The sequence below is a fragment of the Schistocerca serialis genome, chromosome 9 (genome assembly GCF_023864345.2).
Source record: "Schistocerca serialis cubense isolate TAMUIC-IGC-003099 chromosome 9, iqSchSeri2.2, whole genome shotgun sequence".
Classification (NCBI taxonomy): Eukaryota; Metazoa; Arthropoda; class Insecta; order Orthoptera; family Acrididae; genus Schistocerca; species Schistocerca serialis.
Window position 1 is genome coordinate 294193280 of NC_064646.1, and position 24622 is coordinate 294217901.

At 42.9% G+C, this 24622-nt stretch overlaps 1 protein-coding gene and 1 non-coding gene across 5 annotated transcripts in view; both read left to right on the forward strand.

Annotated features, from left to right (window-relative positions):
* Window positions 1–24622, forward strand: part of LOC126419777 (afadin) — a 1120405-nt gene that overhangs the window by 578981 nt on the left and 516802 nt on the right. The gene's annotated exons all lie outside the window — the stretch shown is intronic.
* Trnas-cga (transfer RNA serine (anticodon CGA)) lies at window positions 4338–4412 on the forward strand. The gene has a single exon. It is a non-coding gene; the product is annotated as a tRNA-Ser (tRNA).

Below are 24622 nucleotides of genomic sequence, written 5' to 3' on the forward strand. Positions count from 1 at the left end.
CGAGACCGTTTTCTCTTTTTCTACGACGAGCGAAGACGAAACATTTTAGGAACTTCAAAGAGTCATAAACTTTCTTCTGATCACAAACTTTGAGCCAAAACGGTGAGACCCGTTCCGTACTCTTCCTTGTATGTTAATAGAATATTAGTTGTACCTGTCTTAATCGGCTCAGTGTTGCTTAGTTTCTGGAAAAATAGTGCTCATGGAATTATATGACGCGTAACCTATAACTTTTCCCTATTTACGTGAATATTAACCACATGCAATTAGAGATTGTAAGTTATGAAAGTTGATGTGGTTTAGTGGCTGAATTTTCAGTGGTAGATTTTGATAATTGAACTGATGTGATACGGGATTCTGTTTTTTCGCAATCGTCTGAATTAATACAAAAGGGACAGTTCAAATATGCGTAATGTTTACAAGACATAATAGATGTGTGAGTTAAAGATATCCGCGGACTTAATGTACCAATTTCCCTATACCTAGCGCTACGTGGAATTGCATATCACCAAAATTGCCTCCTGTGTTAACACGAACCTGTAGCGGTCGGTGAAGTGTATTGTTGCAAAACAGCTTACTATTAATTGAGCCACAGAACCATGTCGGATAGCATTCATTGCGGTTACGTTATTCAACTGTTTCGGCTGAGGTGTACCGCTTCATGTTGCTCGCACTAAATCTTGGTCGTGGGAACATCTTTGTTTCCTTCGTTATGGAAGTGAGAAATTGTATCAGGGGTTTCGAGTCGAGCGATGCAGGGTGGGCGCTACCAGTGTCTGCGATAACATAAGAGGTGCGTTGCTGGTTGCGTGTTATCGCCGCGCTGAACACGGCTGGGAAACACAGACAGTAGTCTTTCACACCGTGGCTGTGGCCACGGAGGCGTTCTGTTGGCGGACTTCAGCGTCTGGCTTCCAGCGAAGAAGACCTATATGTCAACGCGAACCTAAATTTTAATTTAGTCACAAACCGCCGCTGTAATGGTGTATTTGTACGTGTAAGTACTACGATGATCCTCTTTATATATATATATATATATATATATATATATATATATATATATATATATATAAAAAGGTTCAAATGGCTCTGAGCACTACGGGATTCAATATCTGAGGTCATCAGTCCCCTAGAACTTGGAACTACTTAAACCTAACTAACCTAAGGACATCACACACAACCATGCCCGAGGCAGGATTCGAACCCGCGAGCGTAGCAGTCGCGCGGTTCCGGGCTGAAGCGCCTAGAACCGCTCGACCACCACGGCCAGCTCGTCTTTATCGTAGGTTGATTGTAAAACATTCCGCGTTTTGTTATCGTTACATTTATTTGTTCTGTTCTCTTGTACAGATCTTCATTACTCTCCCAGATTTCACCGCTGTTTTTCTCCTCGGTATTTTACTAAGGATTTTCACCTATTTCCTTTTTCCATGTTTTCTATTTCACCAGGTTGAGTCAAATTCAGGCATTCACCTGCGAATAATCATTCTGCTTTGTTTCTGTGACAAAGAGCTGTAACTTTGCTTGATAGAAGATATATCTCATATTGTACACAACCTTTATGAGCCTCTGCGCCGCGAGAATTCTTCTGCGTTACCTCACCAAGACACATAAATTTCTTGACATACTTAATTTTTCGGTAATCCATGCTCAAGAGATTTGGAGCGTATTTTATATTTGTCATCTAATCTGATTTTGCATCAGAGCTTCACAGCTTTTCTTTAAATTGATATGGGCCACCTCAAGTTCAAATGTGTGTGAATTCCTAAGTGACCAAACTGCAGAGGTCATCAGTCCCTAGACTTACACACTACTTAAACTAACTTATACTATGAACTACACACACCCATATCCGTGGGAGGACTCAAACCTCCGGCGGGAGGGGCCGCGCAGTCCGTGACATGGCGCCTCTAAGCGCTGTAATAATCATTTGTACGTGTAAGTACGACGATACTCGTCTTTATCGTAGGTTAATTGTAAAACATTCCACGTTTTGTTATCGTTACATTTATTTGTTCTGTTCTCTTGTACAGATCTTCATTACTCTTTCAGATTTCACCGTGGCGGGCCGTCTCAAGTGTACCACGGTGCTTGTATTTCTGCTGTGCAGTTGCCGTCTGCCATTTCTGGTGCTCTTGGAGAAGTTTAGTTGCTGTTTTCTTGTTAGTACCTTGAGCGTTTCTGTTAGTCCAGCATTCCTCCATTATCCTAGGCTCACTGCTGTCGCAGGTATTAACTTCTTTATGATTCGAGGACTCGTTTTTGGGCCTTCTTGGTTAGGTGAGGAATAGAAAGCCCTGCTGCGTGGAGGACCGTCGGTCTGACTATAGTGTTACAGTTAGTCTGCTATTCATCCATAGATGTTTCGAGGCGTTCATTTTCTGCAAGCATATGTGTCCTATATAGCTCGATTTTCCTTCGTTCGAGAGCTACCGTTTTCTGGAGATCATCTGAGATCAATTCTAAATACTTCACGGTTTTGGCTCTTTCGATACATTTGTTAGCGCTGACTCTTTGTTCTCGGGGCGTCTTAATTACTGATAATGAATTCGATAGCCGGTCGTTGTGGCCGAGCGGTTCTAGGCGCTTCAGTCCAGAACCGCGCTGCTGCTACGGTGGCAGGTTCGAATCCTGCCTCGGGCATGGATGTGTGTGAGGTTAGTTAGGTTTAAGTAGTTCTAAGTCTAGGGGACTGATGACCTGGCCGGCCGAAGTGGCCGTGCGGTTAAAGGCGCTGCAGTCTGGAACCGCAAGACCGCTACGGTCGCAGGTTCGAATCCTGCCTCGGGCATGGATGTTTGTGATGTCTTTAGGTTAGTTAGGTTTAACTAGTTCTAAGTTCTAGGGGACTAATGACCTCAGCAGTTGAGTCCCATAGTGCTCAGAGCCATTTGAACCATTTTTTTTTTTTTTTTTGACTGATGACCTGAGATGTTAAGTCCCATAGTGCTTAGAGCCATTTGAACCAGTTTTGAATTCGGTATTTCCCGTGTTGATCAATAGACTTATTTTCTCTGATATTGTTATTTACCTCGTTATGTCCAGCTATGGAGAGCGATTGAACTTACTTCGCTGATGTGTTTGCCTTCTTCTGCCACTCTCTTCATCGTCTCACTGTGATTTTTCTTACGTTCTTCTGTCCGCGTTCTCCCAGACGCAACGCTTGATTTAGCTTTAGAGTGATGCTGCTCAGTTTAAAGTTTTGAATACAACTCCGTTCTGTATAATTTCGTTTGTAGACCTATTTCCTGACTCTCTTTCAGTTTCACGTATCCAGTTGTTTCTAACTTCCTTTGAAAGGGCAAGTTAGAGAATGCTTTTGGTCAGTATATTATCGTTCGTTCTGAGAATAATGGTGATAAAATTTCAGCCTTCTTTTCCTGAGACTGCCCGAGGTTTTCTCCAAATTTTGATATTGCTTGCTAGTCCTCCGTCTCACCCAGATTGTCTCAACACAAACTGCACCAGAAATTTTCATTAAATTTTCCCTTCCTCTTTGTGTCTTTCCAGTGATTACAGTCTCTGATGCGTATAACCTTTAAAGTTTGACTACTGTGATGTAATGCTTTTATTTTACATTACGAGATATTGATTTTTTTATTGTATCTGTTACATGTAGTTCTGTAAGCTTTAATGATTGTATATTTATTTGCTTCGCAATTTGGTCCAGAGGATTGGACGATTTCTGCTAGGCATTTGAATTTGGTTAAGTGAGAAATCTTAGGAAACCGTGTACACACGGATCGTTCATCTAGGTATTGAGGAGAACCTGCGATATGTTGTTAATTTTACCATAAGAATTTCCAGTCCTCTTTTAGCTGCTATTTCATTGAGGTTTTTAAGGGAGTTAATCCTCTTTTCTCTGTTGTTTGAAAGGATTTCTATATCACCTGCGTAAGCCAAACGTAGTAAACGAATTTTAGTTGCGCGCAGTCTACCAATAGTTATTCATTTTATCTCTGTTTCCTATTTTATAATTACATTTTCTAGTAAAATATTGAACTGTAATAGGGATATTTCTATAATGAAATTTTCAGTCTACCCCCGGAGTGTGCGCTGATATGAAACTTCCTGGCAGATCAAAACTATGTGCCGGACCGAGACTCGAACTCGGGACCTCTTCCTTTGGCGGGCAAGTGCTCTACCAACTGAGCTACCCTAGCACAACTCACGCCCCGTCCTCACAGCTTTAACTTCCGCCAGTACCACGTCTCCTACCTTCCAAACTTCACAGAAGCTCTCCTGCGAACCTTGCAGAACTAGCACTCCTGAAAGAAAGAATATTGCAGAAACGAGGTACTGGCAGAAGTAAAGCTGTGAGGACGGGGCGTGAGTCGTGCTCGGGTAGCTCAGTTGGTAGAGCACTTGCCCGCGAAAGGCAAAGGTCCCGAGTTCGAGTCTCGGTCCGGCACACAGTTTTGATCTGCCAGGAAGTGTAATAGGGATAGTTCGTGCCCTGTCGGGTCCCTGTTTAATCGACTGTCGTCTTTATATTATTATTATTATTATTATTATTATTATTATTATCATCGCTACTACTACTACTACCACTACCATCATCACCTGTACGTGATGTATCCGATGGAGGCAGTAGAATCGTAAGAAAAGGGAAAAAATTTAGTATGATGGAGGTATGGTGCACCGAAACTGTGCACAGTGTCCGCTGTGCTCTCGTGTCCTCTCGGGATGAAGAGGGGCGGGTATTAGCGGCTCGTTAGCCGCAGGCTGGGCGGACTGCCGCGGCTCCGTGAGTCGCCGGCAGGGCGTGACGCGGCCTAACGGCAGCGCGGCGCGGCGGTCCTAGCCAGCCAGCCGCTGGGGCGTCAGCGCCCATTGTCTGCAAATGCGCCGCTGGCAGCCACGGCGCCCACACGTCGCCGCTGCAGCTGAAAGCCACACGCAGATGCATTGTGACGTAGGCGCTTTCCACGTCTCGCGCTACCAACCTAACAGTTCGCATTTGATCCCAGGATTTTGTCTGCTTGTCTCGTGATACTTGTACGCAAAAGATGCCAAGGTACACTGCACCTCCAATTCCGTCTTACTATTGGCCGTTCTGTACTTTGTTGAGTGAGGCGTTTCGCAGAGCTTTGGGAGGCAAAGTCGTCCGCTTGTTAATAGTGCCACACAACACAAGAATTAATGTAGTGTTCCTTGTAATTGTCGTGTTTGATTGCAAAAACGCGTGAATGTGTCACTGAATTCGCAGAGCTTTGGGAGGCAAAGTCGTCCGCTTGTTAATAGTGCCACACAACACAAGAATTAATGTAGTGCTCCTTGTAATTGTCGTGTTTGATTGCAAAAACGCGTGAATGTGTCACTAAAACCTGTTTGTAACAGCTGTGGAACCCGCCGACGGCGTGCATTGCATTGGTGGACACTTCTTTAATGATGTGTTGGCATCAAAGTTCTTGATGTCTTGTGCGTCTACATAATTCTGTCGCTCTACATATAGTGTTGCAGACAGAATTGTGTCTGTATTGGTGTATATTGTTCGTTTAAAATGATTTCTAGGACCTTTACTTCCATCACTACTGCTGCAGTTCATCAGCATGCGATGGAATGACCGGCAGAATATGTTCGGTGTTTATAAATATATTGTAATAGATATAAGCGGCAGGATTTCGTTAGACTACATGAATGACTATGTCAGAGGAGTCCAGTATGTAGGAATAGCGGTACGGTGTGATTTAAGGCAGAACATTTACATCGAAACTCTGGAAATCACATTTAAGCGCCTGGCAGAGCGTTCATTGAACCACCTTAACAATTCTCTATTATTCCAATCTCGTATAGCGCGCGGAAAGATTGAACACCTATATCTTTCCGTAAGAGCTCTGATTTCCCTTATTTTACCGTGGTGATTGTTCCTCTCTATGTAGGTCGGTGTCAACAAAATATTTTCGCATTCGGAGGAGAGAGTTTATGATTGGAATTTCGTGAGAAGATTCCGTCGCAACGAAACACGCCTGTCAGAACGACGACATTAACCTAGCAGTTCGAAAGCAAATGTCTTAAATAGATTTTGGGAATTTCAGGAACAGAAAATAACGTTTTCACTACAGCTGTAACAGCACACACAAATATGGCGATGGCTTTAGCAACATTAACCCTGTATTTTAATGTTAAACTTGAGGATGTCCTACGTAGGCTGAAACCCGTCGTCATAGGTAAATAAAAACACGATATAGATTGCTTCGTTCATAAAATAATAAAACAAGATCACTTGCATCTCTCGCGACACAGTTTCTTTCTGTGTATTTAGGTTAATCGTTAGACGGTTAAGGAAGTGTGTGTCACAATATGGTGGCCTCACCGCGCAGAGAAACCAACGATACTGTTAAACAAATTTACCGGCATTACCACGACAGACTACTTGCGGAAAGTAACCCGCGTGCATCCAGCCTTCGACCTGATCCAGTGGTAGTGTTCCATGCAGGAACATAAGCTGTTGTGTACATAAATCCATAAACAAAGTAGTGCACTTATAATAACCCCTCGGTAACCCTCCTCATCGAGGGCAATACTCTCAAAAATTTCGCGAACCCATGTTCCAATACAAGACAAAAACACATTACCATCTCCAACTGACATCTCTCGTAATGAGTGTTAGGGAAAAAATAAAGAAATTCGGCCTTAAGGAGAGTCGCACCGAGAATCTTACTTTCTGTCTGTGGGGTAGCTAAGGGGGAAACGATTCTGATACAGCATTTACAAGGCGCAGTCAGATGAAATTGAGGAATACGGAAAAAAGTAAGTCAGAAGCATGATTGTACCCAGGCGTCAGCATCTTCGTCCGAAGCAGATGTACGGGGACGAATTTCTTTCTTCAGGGCTCCAAAAATATGAAAATCACATGGAGAGCTGGCGGGACTGTATGGAGGATGTGTAAGGGGTCCTCGGCGGAGCTCCTGCAGCGTACTCGAAACAATCTTGGCAACAGAGTGGTGCCGTCCGTCAGTATTCCTGGACGTTCGGACTTCATGGCGCGCTTAAGTTTTTTTGCAAAGTCTCCACGTACCGCCATGCGTAAATTGTAGCGACGTAATCTGTAAAGCGAATGAGCAGCGAGTTGACGGACGTCATTCTGTTGCAGGACAATGCCCGCCCATATGTTGCCAAGATCGTTTCGAGTACGCTGCGGAAGTTACGCTGGGGAGCCTTTACACATCCTCCATGAAGTCCCGAGCTCTCCCACATGGGATTTTCACATTTTGGAGCCCTGAAGAAAGACGAATAGTGGCCGTCGATTTGCCTCGGACGAAGAGGTTCACATCTGGGTACAATCTTGGTTACTTGGGCAACAGCAAATACTTTCCTTGAAGACATTTGACCGTCTTGTCTTACAGTGGGATATCTGTATTATCAGTTACGGTGATTACTTTTGAGATAATTTGATTACTTTACTTCTATCCATCTGTGTCGTTTTCATTTGGCTATGCCTTAGCAGTTAAAGTCCCATAAGATTTCACACACATTTGAACATTTTTATCCCTTATGCCATCCGTTCCACTCACCGTCTTCCGAAATTTACAGCGCCTATCAAAGTGAACCAGTTTCACAAGGCTGTATCTTCTTCATGAATGAATGAAGACAAAATTTAGGTGGGAATTTTAACTTAAAATAAGACTGCAATACTTTATTTTAAAAAATCATCCAGTTTTACGTGGTTGTACATAAAAAGAAGAACGTGAGATCAGGCGACCCTGTCGGACAATGCTGCAGTGCGATATTCGTACGGGCTATCCACCGATGAGGCAGCCGATTGTCAAGAAACGCTCTTACACGCTGGTCTGTCCTTCGTAGAAATGAAATTTTCGTAATGTTGTAGCAATTGCGTAACCATCGAGCAAAATGCACTACGAGGTCATCTACCGCCAACCACATAAAGCGGTATCTTACAAATGGTTCGTAAGTAAACTGTTACTTTCGGTGTTGTCGGAATCTGTCCTTTGTTGTAACTTCGTACCAGGATACGACTTAAAACTATTGTATAGTCTAAATTGTCAAAACGAACAGTATAGCATTGCCGGTGTTGAGGTGGCTGTATAGGTAAGTTCCGAAAGCCAGTAAGTGGAGGAAATTATATAAAAAATAGTTTTGGTGCTTAAGTTACAATTCAGCTCATGTTTCAGTCCTCATTCGTGTGCAACATGTAGTGTAGTGAAATCTGATGAAGCTTCTTGAAAAGATGTAGCTGTTGATTCGGAATTCGTGTTGCGGGGCCAATGCCGTCTCTCTCTGCCGAGAACTAACTGCCGAGGGCCCAACCGAATGACGTCACATCGGCTTACCTCAGAGGGTGAATTTAGTTGCTGAATTACATTTCTAAATGGCTAAAACGGTGGCAAGACCCTGTTGCAGGTTGCCTAGCTAACGACTTCTAGGGCAACAGAATTTTGCTTTTCAGTATTTCATGTAGTTATTGACCAAACTTAAAAATTTTAAATGCTGTCATATACGCAATTTCTGCTCAAGATTTAACACAAAACTGACAGAAACTGTGTAGAAGTCTTTAGGCAACGTAATACGACGCGCAAATTACCCAGGATATATTTTCGCTGTTTGAGAATGAGAGCACTTAGCGGGTTCCAACAATCTTGACACGTAATTTCATATCTTTTCTAAAAAAAATTGTTAGATGGGAGTTTGAGTTTATAAAGAATGGAGGGTGGGGTTACTGGTTTGCACTTAAGTATGTCTTTTCGTAAGAATAGCCCACCAACAAAGGTGCTGTTGGCCCTGCAAGAACACTTAGCCTTGTAATATCCGTATCTTGCCGTGTGCCACGATATTAAACTAGGCTCGTACTCGATTTCTATCTTGCTTCTCCCGAATGCGAATCGAGCGGGACCATCCTGCTCGACCATGCGCGTTGGGGGATGGCGGCCCGAGAACACGGTCCCGTGTGCGCCGCCGGCCCAAAGAGATCGGAAACCGCACGGCGCACAAAGGGAGGAGAGTGCGGAGCTGGCTCGTTATAAATCAAGCGAGCGCGGGCGCAGCTGCTGACGGCAGCGGGTGGTGAGTTTTGTGGCTGCTGTCGCTAATTCTCGTTACGTGTCCTTCCCAGCCACATGCCTGCCGTGAACGTTTCGGATCTGCAGCTACAGCGCGTTGTCCTCTACCGCCCCCCGTATCTGCTACACAGTACAAATACTGCAGGTTGTTATACTGCTAACGTGCAGAGTGCAGTTTCTTCCAGAATACGTGATTTTAAGAACGATATTTGGTTGACCGACTGGATCATACACGTCTGACTAGAATGCGTGTGTCCCAAGGAAGCGTAATAGCACGGCCGATGCTCACAGTGGTTCAAATGGCTCTGAGCACTATGGGACTTAACTTCTAAGGTTATCAGTCCCCTAGAACTTAGAACTAATTAAACCTAACTAACCTAAGGACATCACACACATCCACGCCCGAGGCAGGATTCGAACCTGCAACCGCAGCGGTCGCGCGGTTCCAGGCTGAAGCGCCTAGAACCGCTCGGCCACTACGACCGGCGATGTTCACAGTACACATACATGATTCATCAGGCAGGGACACCAACACCCTAGAATTATTAAATATCGTCGCTCGATTAGTGGAAAGAAATAGACTTCGTTTCCAGCTGGAACTCTCAGTACCTTAGCCGCGCGGGTTGAGGCGCGATGTCACGGATTGCGCGACCCTTCCCGCCCGAGGGTCGAGTCCTCCCTCGGGTATGGGTGGTTTGTGTTGTTCTTAGCATAAGTTAGTTTAAGTAGTGCGTAAGTGTAGGGACCGATGACCTCAGCAGTTTGGTCCCTTAGGAATTCACACACATCCCGCAGTATCTTATCTCTATAAATGTGAATAGATGCAAGATAATGACTATGTTATATAGAAAGAAAAACGGACATTACCCGATTAGGAGGTCAAAGATAGACTTTTGTAACCTACGACTTCGCTGTAATGTGTAGGCTCGTACATTGCTTCATCATTCTTACAGGCAGCGCTGCCCTTTTGCCATACATGTGCAGAGAAAACTAAGATGCAGCTGGCCGTTTGATTAGCACTGTGCAGCTCGATAGACAGTATGAACATCGGCAGGTTCTGCTCTTCGTGGACTCACATTGTGTTGCGATGCGTCACAGAGCTGTGTGAATGGTGTTGTGCTGCCGCGCTGCTGTGGTTGGTCCCTATTGACCTGCCTGTGAGTCACGGCTGTGATTCACGTGTCCTGCAGTCCCCCGCACATTCAGTACAACTTCCCGTCTGAGCCGCATGTTGGGCAACTACGGAGCTGAGTACGTGCAATACCTCAATGTCGACATGGCGTTAATCTCCTACCACCACCATCTCCTTCCTGCTTCTCCTACTGCATTACTAGCGGAATTTCGTCGTTATAAGCAGGCCGTTACTTTCGGGTTAAAATACTCAAGTTATATGGCGTTGTCAGTCATTACATCTTTATTTTTCGGGTGCAATCTGCCGTTCACCCGTTTTCTGAAAGGCATCAGTTATACACTCATTTATTTACGTGTTCGCCTGATGCTAGTTCTCACCTGCCTATTATCGAAAGAACAGTGATTTAGTATTTCGTGTTGTTAATAACTATCAGGTGAACAACAGCAGCAGGCGAATGCTTGGATAATGAACCATATTACGTGACGAGGGATTTCTAACTCTGAGAACACCAGAGTTCCGTCGAAAATTGAAGTATAATGTCACGAGTGAGGACTGTTAACTAGTACTCTTCCAAATTTGGCGTAAGTATAGAGTTGCAGTGCATGTTGCGGGGAAGGGGGGATTACACACATTTAAGAAGGTTATACTAATAACAGACCTTGAACGAAAAAAAAGAGGATGAAATTGATTTGATACATTCGAGGACGAATCTAGGAAACGAGAAAGAGGTCAACAGTATTATGCCTATTTTCAAATGATTGTTATACTTCAGCTTTGCATAACTTTACGAATACGGTTTATGTTGGTTGTGCCGTAACAGTACGCTTCTCCAATACACAGAACATGTGATTCCAAGCATGGTGTGAGGGTTCGTTGATATTTTAAATTACCTCGTTGTGATCTTAATGTCGGAGTAGTTTGCGAAGCCCCGAGTTGTTAAATAATTCTTATCTGTGGAATAACTTAATAAAAACCAGGGGTTGGCAACTCCGACCTTTTAAGGCTTATATTGCGCCTTTAAATACAACATGTGTCAGATGATAAGTATCTTGTTGCAGGAGACTTTCAGGCTAACGAATAACAAGCGTTATTCAAATACTATTGACATAAACTTCTCGTCACTGGTATTCCTTGAAAGCGTGGGTGGGGCAGAAGGAGGCTCGTTACCGCCTTTTGACTACTTTGCTTGCCAAGACTCAAAGTACGTCTTCAACTCTCTTGGAACGGCACGGAGACCAGACGGAATACCTCATGCAAAAAAGAAAATACACAAAACAGGGCTCGTCATCTTCTTACATAGTAATTAAAACTTTATATTCTCAGCGATTATTCTGGATAACAGAAATTCGTGTAATTATATTAATAAAGCTTGTTTATTTATATTCAGAATAGGTACGAGATTTCACTTCCACCCAGCTAAATTATTTATTTCTAAACATTAGGTACAAAATATATGGAAAATGTACTCTCACCACGGGTAGGACAAAGCATCAAAGGCACAAGATGTGGATTCAGCGGCCCGACGGCGACGTCACTAAACACGGGACACACACTCCAATTACACAAAACTGAGGAAGGGAAGCAGTGTGCTTTTTTCGGAGAAACCATGGCGGCATTCGGTTGTTGCGGGTTAGGAAAACCACAGTGATGTAAAATGACTTGCCAAACGTCGCTTTGCTGCGAATCCAGTGCCTGATCACTGCGCCATCTGACTGGCTTTAAGCGAAGATGGCGAGGCAACATCCCGGCATTCCCCACGTTATTTGCTGAAATCACGGCGTCCCATAATTAGAATGGGCTGAGCAGGTAGTATTTAAAGGGGAATGAATTAGGAAGAAGGTCTCCGGAGAGGAACCCTATTTCCTGCAATTGCTGGTAGCAGAAGGAAAATCATTTCGTGTCTTTCACGTCAAACGGTACTTTCAACGACGCCGTGAGCACATACTGTCTGAAAGAGTAGTCGTCGACTAGTCTTCGAGTCAATATACCACCTCGCTCCCTGCGCACGAACGATCAGAGTTGTTTCGTGACTCTACCAGAATAGTAAAGGACTTGAGAAATGTTTCAAAATTTAATACGCGAAGTCCAACTTGATAATCCACGCGGAAGATGCTGGAAGCTGAGGAATTGCCAGTATCACGTACGGTCGCTCCCAGCATCCGCAGTGCGAAGTTGCAATTAAGTCTGCGCATATATGCTATCTGATCAAAAGTATCAAGACACCCCAGTGTAATGCTAAATTGGCTGTTAGATGTTAGTGTTAAAGGAGGTGAGGAGTACAGTGTTGTCATTAGAGAAACAGTAATAGCAGAATGTGTCGGTGACGAGAGTTCAGCGACTCCAAGCGTTGACTAGTCATTGGGTGTCACTTCTGCAATAAATGCGTCAGAGACGTTTCAACCCTTCTAAAGCTGTCAAAGTCGATTGTTGGTAATGTGCTTGTGAAGCGTAAAGGCGAAGAAACTAGAGCATTAATACACAGGGACCGTTGAGCATAACAGAAGAGGGTTGTAAAATCGCATGGAATGAGCGGTAAGAAACACTCGAGCCTCAGACTGCTGTTAGCATCCAGTTAGCATAATGACAGTGCGTAGGGAGTTAAAAAGAATGTGGTATGTGGTCGATCATCTTTGTAATAAGCCACAAATATCTGTAGCCAGTGCTAATCGATGCTTGAGACTGGGAAAAGGTGATTTGGAGTGATGAATCGCTCTGTACCTTGTGGCAGTGCAATCGGAGGGTTTATATTTGGATAATGCCTGGAGAACGTTACTTGGCTGGATGCGTAGTGCCAACAGCGAAGTACAGAGGAGGCGGTGTTAACGCTACGGGGTTGTTTTTCGTGGTTACGATATGATGCCTCTTATTGGGGTTGAGAAAACGCTAAATGTGAAAGGATAGCATTGTGTACTGCGTATAGTAAAGGAATAGTTCGGAGACGATGATCGTATCAGTATGACAATTCTCTGTGTTTTGGTTTCCGCTCTTGAGGAAGAATGGGCTACCATTGCTACACAGGCTCTCAGAGACCCTAGCAGAGTTCAAACCGTCATAAGGCGAAGGATTGACACACTCCACATTAATGTCCAGTAACAGGTGTCCGGTTACTTTTTTGGCAGATAGTGTAGTATGTAATGTCAGTGAAGAACCATCGTGGATTTCCCATAAAAGAGAGAATAGAGGAGACATGAGATTGCCAAGTGGATGGGAGAGCGTTGCATTATAAAACAATCCGTGGGCCTTAGACCAGCGTGCACCCCCTGGGATTTCCATCGCACCACGCTATTGCGGCCATCCGTCTTATACGAGTGACATTATTGTTCAGTACTGACGTGTGGCCGGCCGAAATGGCCGTGCGGTTAAAGGCGCTGCGGTCTGGAACCGCAAGACCGCTACGGTCGCAGGTTCGAATCCTTCCTCGGGCTTGGATGTTTGTGATGTCCTTAGGTTAGTTAGGTTTAACTAGTTCTAAGTTCTAGGGGACTAATGACCTCAGCAGTTGAGTCCCATAGTGCTCAGAGCCATTTTTTTTTGATACGTTGTGTCATAATCCACTCAATAAGAGATGTAATGTTACGTTAAATATTTGATACAATAAGTCAGGTATTAAATTAGAAACATGTGGATAAATTAGAAACATGTGGATACTTCTCCGGACTGTATTCATCTAGTATTTTGAAATGAGAGCACTTAAAGCTTGGTGCTGGTGTAAAATCATATACACAGAGGAATCTAATATAAATACTCGAACAGTAATTTTAAAAGAATTGCACTGTCCAGTTAGGTACAGTACTGAACAACTAAAGAATGTTGATATGTCAGCTACAGACAAAACTGAAAATAAAAAGGAAATCTGCAAAGATTGGGAAGTATATGTGTGGAGATTAAAATATTTATGCAACTACAGATAAACACCAAATTTCATATATGCACTTTATATCACATATAAAAGAAAAAAAGTCTTTTAAAAAACAACTGGCAAGTTCGGCAACTAATACCAGCAAGAAACAACACTCACTCTATCTGAATTAACTTGGGGATAGTACTTCTGGTTGTCGATGAAGCTTGAAGTTGAAACTTCCTGGCAGATTAAAACTGTGTGCCCGGCCGAGACTCGAACTCGGGACCTTTGCCTTTCGCGGGCAAGTGCTCTACCATCTCATTCTGGAAACATCCCCCAGGCTGTGGCTAAGCCATGTCTCCGCAGTATCCTTTCTTTCAGGAGTGCTAGTTCTGCAAGGTTCGCAGGAGAGCTTCTGTAAAGTTTGGAAGGTAGGAGACGAGATACTGGCAGAAGTAAAGCTGTGAGTACCGGGCGTGAGTCGTGCTTCGGTAGCTCAGATGGTAGAGCACTTGCCCGCGAAAGGCAAAGGTCCCGAGTTCGAGTCTCGGCCGGGCACACAGTTTTAATCTGCCAGGAAGTTTCATATCAGCGCACACTCCGCTGCAGAGTGAAAATCTCATTCTGGAAGCTTGAAGTTGACTATATGTAGTGTTTCATCGTCAGAGGTTACTGGAGTAGCTCTACAAGTGATTTGTGAAACCTAACTTGCTAGTGGAAGTAGACATCTTAACTGTTTCAATACTAGTTTTTTCATAGTGAAAGACATAAATGAATGGTTAATATAGTAGTTAGAGGTAACAGTGTTAATAGAATTTCCGCTGTTTCTTTTCTCAACACGGGAAGGGTTGGTGCATATAGGATTGTTCACAAGTACCCATGGGGTTCCTCAGGAGACGTCTGAGCAAAAACTGCTAGACATGTAGAAAACAACACACACGTGGACAGCGCATATCTTCGAGTCCTGAACTCTCGTTACAGGTGCTCAGTGTCGTCACTGTTTGTGACGCGGCCAACGTCAGTACGTGGATGCAGTTCAATGACACGATATGTCCGGGAAGGTGCGACGGCATGCCGCTTTGGAAATCTGTTGACAAGGTTGCCTAACTGGAAGGCGCGGACTAATTCGATGCAACAATACGAAGTGGAACGGAGCAGAGGGTTAATTGAAGACAGCACGACCTATAGCTGAAAGTTGTAATTATAAGAATTATGTAAATCATCGTGGGTACACGAGAAGTCGCACAAATCTAAGGGCTGTCAGTTCGACTAAATACCTAGGAATTATAATTACGAGCAACATAAATTTGAAAGACCACATACATAATATAGTTGGGAAGGCGAAACAAAGACTGCGCTTTGTTGGCAGAACACTTAGAAGATGCGACAAACCCACTAAAGAGACAGCCTACATTGCACTTGTCCGTCCTCTGCTGGAATACTGCTGCGCGGTATGGGATCCTTACCAGGTAGGATTGATGGAGGACATCGAAAAAGTGCAAAGAAGGGAAGATTTAGGTGTTCCTTTTTCCCACGCGCCATTCGAGAGTGGAATGGTAGAGAAGTAGTATGAGAATGGTTCGATAAACCCTCTGCCAGGCATTTTTTAAGTGTGAATTGCAGAGTAACCATGTAGATGTAGATGGCTCCGGGAGAGCAACAACATAGCAAATCACAATGGTTCTTAGATAACCAATCGTCGTACACATACAGGGATAGGCAAAATAATGTGAATTACCTGTACTTACGTGGAAATGATTTATTAATGAGGGGTTAGACACCCATTTGTCCGCAATACAGCTGCGATTCTTCTTGGAATAGTAGCATATAACGATTATATAGTTTCCACTGAAATGTAATGCCACTTATCTATCAGAACGTTTTCTAACACCTGTAGTGACTAGGGATGCCGAAATCCGCTCCGTAGTTTGCGCTTCAATACCGCCCAAAAGGGTTCGATAATGTTCAAGTCCGGGCACTGTGCTGGCCAGGGAAGAGGCTGTAGTTCAGTAGCATGCTGCTCATACCACAGTTGTACTGTCACGGCTGTGTGGTTCAAATGGCTCTGAGCACTATGGGACTCAACATCTTAGGTCATCAGTCCCCTAGAACTTAGAACTACTTAAACCTAACTAACCTAAGGACATCACACACACCCATGCCCGAGGCAGGATTCGAACCTGCGACCGTAGCAGTCGCGCGGTTCCGGACTGCAGCGCCAGAACCGCTAGACCACCGCGGCCGGCACGTCTGTGTGAATGGGTGCATTATCGTCCTGAAATATGGCATCATTTGAATCATGGGGTGCAGCTGATCACCTAAAATGTTTACGTAATCGTTGGCCTTTTACAGTAAATGATGGGACCAGCAGAATACCATGATATGGCTGCCCACACCATCACTTCCACCTCCATGCCTAACCGTTGGAATCAAGCATTCAGGATTGTAGCTTCTTTTGGCGTTTTCCAGACGTAAACGCTGCCCGATGTTGGAAATAACGAAAAAGTTGACTCGTCGGGCCATATGATGTGTTTCTACTGATCAGCCATCCAGGATTTATTCTCCTGACAACGTGTGTTACGCTGCTTCACGTTGGTTGTCACCACTAATGGTTTCGGTACAGCAGCTCGTCCATGAATATTCGCTTTATTGAGTTCTCAGGAGACAGTGTCGACAGATACGGGGTCTCGAAGATGGCCATTCAACACTGCGGTTACTTTGCCCGCCGTAGTTTTGTCTTGTTTTGACACAATTCGTGTTGGCGTATGACGGTCTCTGTCATTTAGTTTTGATTTGCGCCCACTATTACGTGTGCACGATGATGCCTTTCCTTGTTTTGTGTAGGTTGTCATGCCTGTCGAAACAGTTGCTCTTCAAACATTCAGCAAGTTGCCTGTCTTGGTTACTGAAGCTCCAGCAAATCGAGCCCCCACAATATCCCTTGTTTCTAATCCTGTTAGGTCTTTCATTGCATGTCGACCTCGGTCTCTTAATGCAAATTCGTAGTGCGTACTACTCGTAAACAACCTGCACTGATGCCTAGTCCTTACTGAACACGCACAGTCCATCGCGACACGTTCCTGCATTGTTGACCATCAAATACAACCATCCCATTACTACCACTGTTCACACGATTTTGCGTACCCTTTGTACGTCCAAATGCTAGTGAAATCTGTGGATTTACGTGTCAGTCCAAACCCTGACTCTGCCATTTCCAAGCAGACTACGCTGTATAATCGGGTAGGCGGCATTGCAGGGTGTGGGCTGGCTGCTTCCCTGTCTACGGTGCGTGGTAGACAACGAGTTAAAATTTCATAGAGTGGCTGAGATACTAGTTACAGCGCTCCTAGCGGCAACCAACGCTAACTCGGCCGCCATGTTCTCCTTAGTCAAAACATTAGGAAAGCGTTACTGTTGTTTGTGTTGGAAGTGTGTCAGCTGTTGTGATATTACTGCAATATTTAACTTTTCTAGTTGACTTTTTTGCTACAAAATATAAAGTCAACATGCCTGCAGTGTGTTCAGCGTTCAACTGCACAAATCGCAGCGATAAAACAACAAATATTTCATATTATAAGTAAGTATATTAGTACCGAAATACGACACACGTTTTTTAATGTTTATTAAAGAGTCATTTGAATTGGAACTGTAATTATGTTTAAGACAAATGCAGGAAGTAATTTACTTATCGTTAATTACAGATTTCCTTTAAAAGATAAGGAAATTACAAAAAGATGGGTTATAAATATGAAGCGAGAAAAATGGTTTCCTACTACAGCCAGTTACCTCTGTTCAGCTCATTTTGAAGAGAAATATATGTATCACACAAATGTCCAGAGGCGCCTTTTGTCAAAACCAGTACCTACTATCTTTAACTTTCCACCACATTTACAAAAGCAAGATAAAGTATTACGACCACAACCCAGAAAGCGATCTTTCGACAATTTGCAAGATAGTGCTATTACAGTGACATCATTAGGACAAAGTAAGTTAATAATTTAATTTTACTCCGTGTTCTTATTACTTTGAATTACATACTTTCTATTATAATCTTATGGTGTAACTCTGTTATAAACTTATGATGTAACTACATTCTTTCAGTGCCTGTCGGACACACATCTGTTTCTGCTGACCACAATTACTGTCTACCAAGCCCTAAGAAGTTGAAAACACAATATAACAGAGTACAAGCAGAGAATGTGCGACTAAAGAAGCGGATAAAGCAAATGAAGCAACTTAGTGTACGACACAAAAGAAGAATAGTGCAGTTACAGACTTTAGTTCCTGGTTTGAGAAGAAGGCTATGTAGTTCAGTTTCTGATGTGTTAAACAGTGAACATGTAGTTGGTTTGTTGAAGGAGCTATTGGAACTTCAGTGCAGTGCTAAAGTATGCCATTATTCTCAGCAAATAAGGAACTTTGCCCTGATCCTACACTTTTATTCTGCCAAGGCATACAGCTACTTACGAAAATTTGTGAAATTACCCCACCCAAGAACGCTTCGACTTTGTTATTGAATTACTATGCTTGTGTTAACTACTTGTAACACATATTTCAAATAAATTCTCGTTCACAGTGTACTGGTTTTTGAGGCTTTGACTGTTTACTTTGAAAGAGCGACAAAAATATCGCATTTCTGCGCCCGTTACTGTTTCTAATAGTTAACCACAGCATGTTTAGAAGTTTCACCGTAATATTCTGGTGGTACCTGCTCTAATTGCATTAATTTATGGGCAACAAGTAACGTTATAGTGGATGGACAGACTTATTTGAGTTGTCTTGTAGTGTAATCTACATCGAAAAGTTTAGCCATATTTCGACAAAAACATCCCTTTTTGCTGTCAGTGTACACTGAAATCACTGCTGTCTATTGCTTGTTTTAGAAAAAATAAAGCTAGTATGGGCTATTTCAAGTAAGTCAAACGCAGTTACAAGGGGGCGGGACACAGCAGACGAATGCCTTGACTAAAGAAAACATGGCGGCCAGAACTTCAATTTGCTTCAAACATGGCGGACCTATAGCCACTCTATGAAATTTTAACTCGTTGGTGGTAGAGCACCCCTGGGTCGGCCGCTGCGGCGTGTTTGGCAACAACGGAGCGCGCGGCCCGTGACGGTCTCGCCAGGGCCGGCCAGGCCTGCGACACAGCCGTGTCTCCTGTACGTGACCCCCCGCAGGGTACGCCGCCTCCACCTGTTACTAGGCTAACCGAACACTGCCGTGCACTTCTGTCTGTTGGGTCGCCCTGCTGTCCTGCAGGCTACACGGAGTAGTCATACATCAGCCTGGAGGAGTAACTCACTTGCCGCGCCTACCACGGAAGAGGCACACAAATACGGGGATCGGCCAAAAAGTTTTAATTATCACTCAATTACTAGAGGTAACCGAGTAATTATTGTTTGTTTTTCAGATATGTACCTGCCTGCACTAATTACACTACATTTTTTGAAGGTGATAATTAGAAACTTACGACTGACCCTCGTCCATTTTTTTTGTACTTGTAAGATATGAAGCTCCGAGTTCAGACATCAGTTTCTTAAAACAGTACAGTGTAATTCTCGAAATAACTCGACAAAACTATTTTTGAAGACAAGGTTATTTATGAGCGCCGTCAAGTACAAGAGATTTCGGACTAATTGATGTAATCTCTTGATGCAAAAGTCTTGTTACTAGCGAAATTCGAACTGGTGACTTAACAGTTACAACTGTTTTTACTTTTATTTCAGTTCCATATTTCTTAACAAATGGAAATGTTAATTAACAAGTATTGAATCTTAAACAGCTTATTTTTACAAATAAATTTATTTGAAATTACTATAGTCACGAAATATATTCACAATAACTTAAAATTTGGTACGAGAATACGAGACGTAAAATAGAAAATAAAACCTTTTTGTTGCTACAGATTGACCAGCATTATTAATATCAAGCCATTCCAGCACAAGATATGAATACGATCGATACGAGATTTATACCAAGAATATGACAAATGGGGAAAGCAGATGATTTGAACTAAAACCGAATATCAGGTACTGAGTAGTGTCACGAGATCTGAAATACACATCAGTGACAAATCAGTATGACACATTAAATAACGAGGGGCGTGTACTGACAAACTGGATTTGTTAAAGCAGAAATAAAATACAGAATAAAAAAAAGGAAAAAATCAATGGACTGTTCGATTCTTTTTTGGCAGGACGAGAACATTTCTAACAACAACAGGAAGACAGTTGGTTGAATGTCGTATGCCAGTGGGTGGCAAATTCATTAGACTTAAGAACCAAATATCAGCGATTGCAATTTCTGTTTTTTAGAAACAAATTTATTGCACTTAAACTACATACATAGTAAATTGTTATTAATCTGTGCGCTCCAATCCTGGCCTTCGCGTAAAAAAAAAATCGCAAAAACGACCTCAGTCTGACTGAGCTACGTTCGGTGTGTTCGCACCTTTCTACTCTCCCGCCCTCTCTCGTGTACTTGTTTCGCCGATCTCCCTTCGTTCATCCTCTCTGTTATGTCTACATCACCTCAACATACCTTCTTTAGTACCCCACACATATTCTTCTTTCGATCCACAGCGCTCCATAAAATTGAGTTAATATGGTAAACTATATAAATAAAGTTTTAAATGTCAAACTATAGAGCCTTTCAATAAAACTTGTTATCGTACTTAAGAACGATGTCACTTCTTGATAAAATTAAAGGTATCTGTAAAATTATGACAGTGACCGACAAAACGTTACGTGAAAAATAGCTCTGCATCTACTCAGAAACTTTTGATAAGTCGGGATTTAATTGTTGTTGTTTTTAATATTAGACACGGTTCCAGGTTCTAATCAGACATCACAAAGAAATACCGTCCGGCCGCCTTGTCATTCTGAGTACTCTTGATAAAGATCATGCTTGAAAATGATTGTCCGCATCAATATGTAGACTCGAAGAAGGAAAGAACAGCAAACGCTAGTTTTTTCAACTGTTAATATGAGCCAGGAATACTGTTCTTTGTTTCACAGCCCTCGCCTAAAAATAGACACACAAACATCCACTATGTAAAACTAGAGATAAGAAAACCAGTCATCTCAACAAATATTTTATGTATTATTACGCAGGCTTATATTTTTTGTCGTTATCATTATCTCATTCACTTATTTTCGACTCAGAGTCCCGAGTTGTTATTAAATCGCTTTCGAAATGATCCCTCGTTAACTCATCAATAACACAATTATTTTATTTTTCTTTCGATCAATCGCAATCTTCTTCCCACGTTTCACGAGAAACAATTCCACACTCATCAGCGGAATAGCTGTTCCTTATGCTGCTTCATTTTGCACAAACGTCAGTTCGTCAAAAATTATTTTACTAGTCTGATTTCGAAGCATTTCCCACACTTTCGAAGGCATAGCCACATGCAGCAAAAGCACTGTGAATGGCCTGAGTCGCCTACACCCATGTCTAACGCGAGTGCATACAAATATAGGCTCGCCCAGCATTCTGCACATGGGCCACGAGGTTTGTCACACAGTATGAACGCGGCCGCACGTGGTGTTTTGTACAATAGCCACACCCAAGGTGGCAAAGCTCGCATGTGGCTCGTGAGCCGCGGTTTGCCGGCCGCTGTTCTATGCTGTGGATCAGAGCTATACATTTTAAATTCTGCGGCTCAAAGAATAAGAAATGTGGAAATTGATTTTTTACGAAGCAGTGCCACAATATCAAGAATCGAGAAAGTAAGAACTAGAATGAGGATAAATGAAATAGTGATAGACCTGAAAGAAATTCATTAAAATGAACATTGATTGAGAAATGCATATCGTCGGTGACCAACGAAAATTTTTGAGCGGGAACCACCTGTCAGACGTAAACTCAGCAGACCTCGTCATTCTCGGTAAGACCGCGTCAATCAAATAATTGAGTATCACGGTCTACGCGAGGAGGATACCCCGAATAAAGGGGTCTTGCCGAAGAAAACAGCAATACAGCAAAATGTCGCTATTAATTTATCTTTGTATTAATTAATTCTATAATGATAATAAATTTTAATTTATTTTCATGTATATCCAATAATTAAAATGTTAAAATATCTTGTTATTAAAGATTGTGATTTGTGTTATTAATTAACATTTTCATTTGTTAATAATTTGAAATTTAAATAATAGTAAAACGGAAGTTACAAATTGTGATATTAGAACCAGCTGCCTCGCGATTACGAACCTGTTACACTACGCACTCAGCTGCTGACGAATACGTTAATAAGTGAGAAATGCTTTGTGCGTAAAAAAAACTGTCGCAAACGCTCGATTTTTTAAAATAATTTTGATAATTGGGTCGTACTGCTATAGGTAACTGATATACGGCGCCTGAGCTTCAAATACTGTTAAATGTGAAGAAAATGGTAGAGGACTAGTTCGAAAGGTCCCCTTGATAATTTCAGTTTCATGAGGCTTAAAATAGCGTGACACCACTGTCTATGTACAAATATCATCACTGCAGAGTGGTCACATAAAATTACACTTAAAAAATTGAATTTTTTATTTAAAAAATGAATTTTTTAGAACTACAGACGAAGCTACATGTTACGTTGACGCCGAGTGTCACATAAAACATGTGTTTGTAGGAGCTGACTCCATCTGCAAATTGCAAAAACAAAACTGAAACTATATATCGAAGTGCCGGAGAAAATACGCTTGTTGACGCTTCGTAAGGAAAAGCAAATGGTAGGCTGTAATTAATCAGGAGAATACTAAGGAATTGTAAGTGGATTACAAATTACTAGTTCGACCGATTCTCGAGTGCTGCTTATCAGCCTGGGACTCTCTTCAGGTTGTGTTAATAGAAGATATGCAGAAGATGCAACGAAGCGCGGACCGTTTCGTCCCTGGGTCGATTAGTAAACGCTTGAGCGCCATGGCGATGCTCAACAAACACCATTGGCAGTCGCTGCAAGAGACGTCACGTGTCACGGAGATTCCAAGAGAGTGCGTACCAGGGAGAGTCGGCCAACATATTACCCCCTCCACATATGTCCCTCAAAATGACGCTACGGCAGAACTACAGGGATCGCTAATGTTGAGGCTATGAATGTTTTTCAGTGTAACTAGCGCCTTGAAAAGGGTAATGGGAAGAGGACCGTGAAACGAGAACCACCCTACGCCTCACACAGTAAACGTGGCTTCCTGAGTAAATGCTATGAAGTCGTGTCTTTTACTTCCTCGCTGTTATTTTGTAGCGGGCTACGCTGCGCTTCCTCGCAAATAGACGTGCAGGTGCGCGGCGTGCGGCCGTTGAACCAGCAGATACGAGCCACCTTGTGTGCCAAGTCGTATCTCCCTGACCTTGAGAGGGTCGCGTGCATGCGGTACTACTGGTACTAAACCTCCGTATAACGTTATGTTACTGGCAACTACTGCTCTGCCTCTAAAAAGGAATCCACTTTGTTAAGAATGGTGTTTGGCTTAAAGACGATTCCCAACAAGGAGTTTTCTACTTTGCTCCGAAGCACTGCCTTGTCGTCATTACGTCTCTGAAAAATTGCCGCAGTTTAAGCAGTTACCATATGTGTACTTTCTTTAGCGCTGAATCGTTATGAAAATGCAAAAAGCGCACCGACCAAAAGGATTTCTGTGAACAACTTGTAACGTGATACATTGTATACAGGAAAACTAAGAAAAATAGTCTGTGACCTGTAAATTATAGCCTGCTATGTACAGTGCAGTACTGTAGTTCAAATGGCTCTGAGCTCTATGGGACTTAACTTCTGAGGTCATCAGTCCCCTAGAACTACTGAAACCTAACTAACCTAAGGACATCACACACATCCATTCCCGAGGCAGGATTCGATCCTGCGACCGTAGCGTACTGTAGTTCTATTATGTTCAGTTACTTCAGCAAATCAACGCATTTGCTGTTATTTTACTCACGGCTTTGCTGAGTAACGTGTAACCATGACGTGCCTCTATTTAACCCTTCCATTGCCATTGGGACGTCGGTATCCCACGACACATTATCATAGATCCAGCCGCGCGGGATTAGCCGAGCGGTCTGGGGAGCTACAGTCATGGACTGTGGCGGCTGGTCCCGGCGAAGGTTCGAGTCCTCCCTCGGGCATGGGTGTGTGTGTTTGTCCTTAGGATAATTTCGGTTAAGTAGTGTGTAAGCTTAGGGACTGATGACCTTAGCAGTTAAGTCCCATACGATTTCACACACATTTGAACATTTTTGAACATAGATCCAGTGGATATTACTATGCATCAATGTCCCACCTGTAAAGGGAAGCCTGCTAGTGATTTGCAGGGTAATTAAAGTTACTGATTGCATTTACAGGCTGTACTGTCTTCAAGTTTCATTCTTTACACTATGCTCAGGATTGTCACTCCAAGCAAGTTCACGCTTGCAAATAGGCAACACAATCAACAGATTTGCAAACCGGTCTGCTGTTCCGCCTTCCATGACAAATAGTGTCAACTGTTTGTACGCACGTCACGTTTGCCACATCGTAAATGCTACTGTTTTGTATCCGTATTCTGTGTGTTCTAGTTCTCGCGCAATCGTCTTCTGAAATTTAGTTGCACTAAGGCGTAAATCTGTGTGCACCACCCCTTTCTCGCGTTGGAAAAACGAAAAGGTGG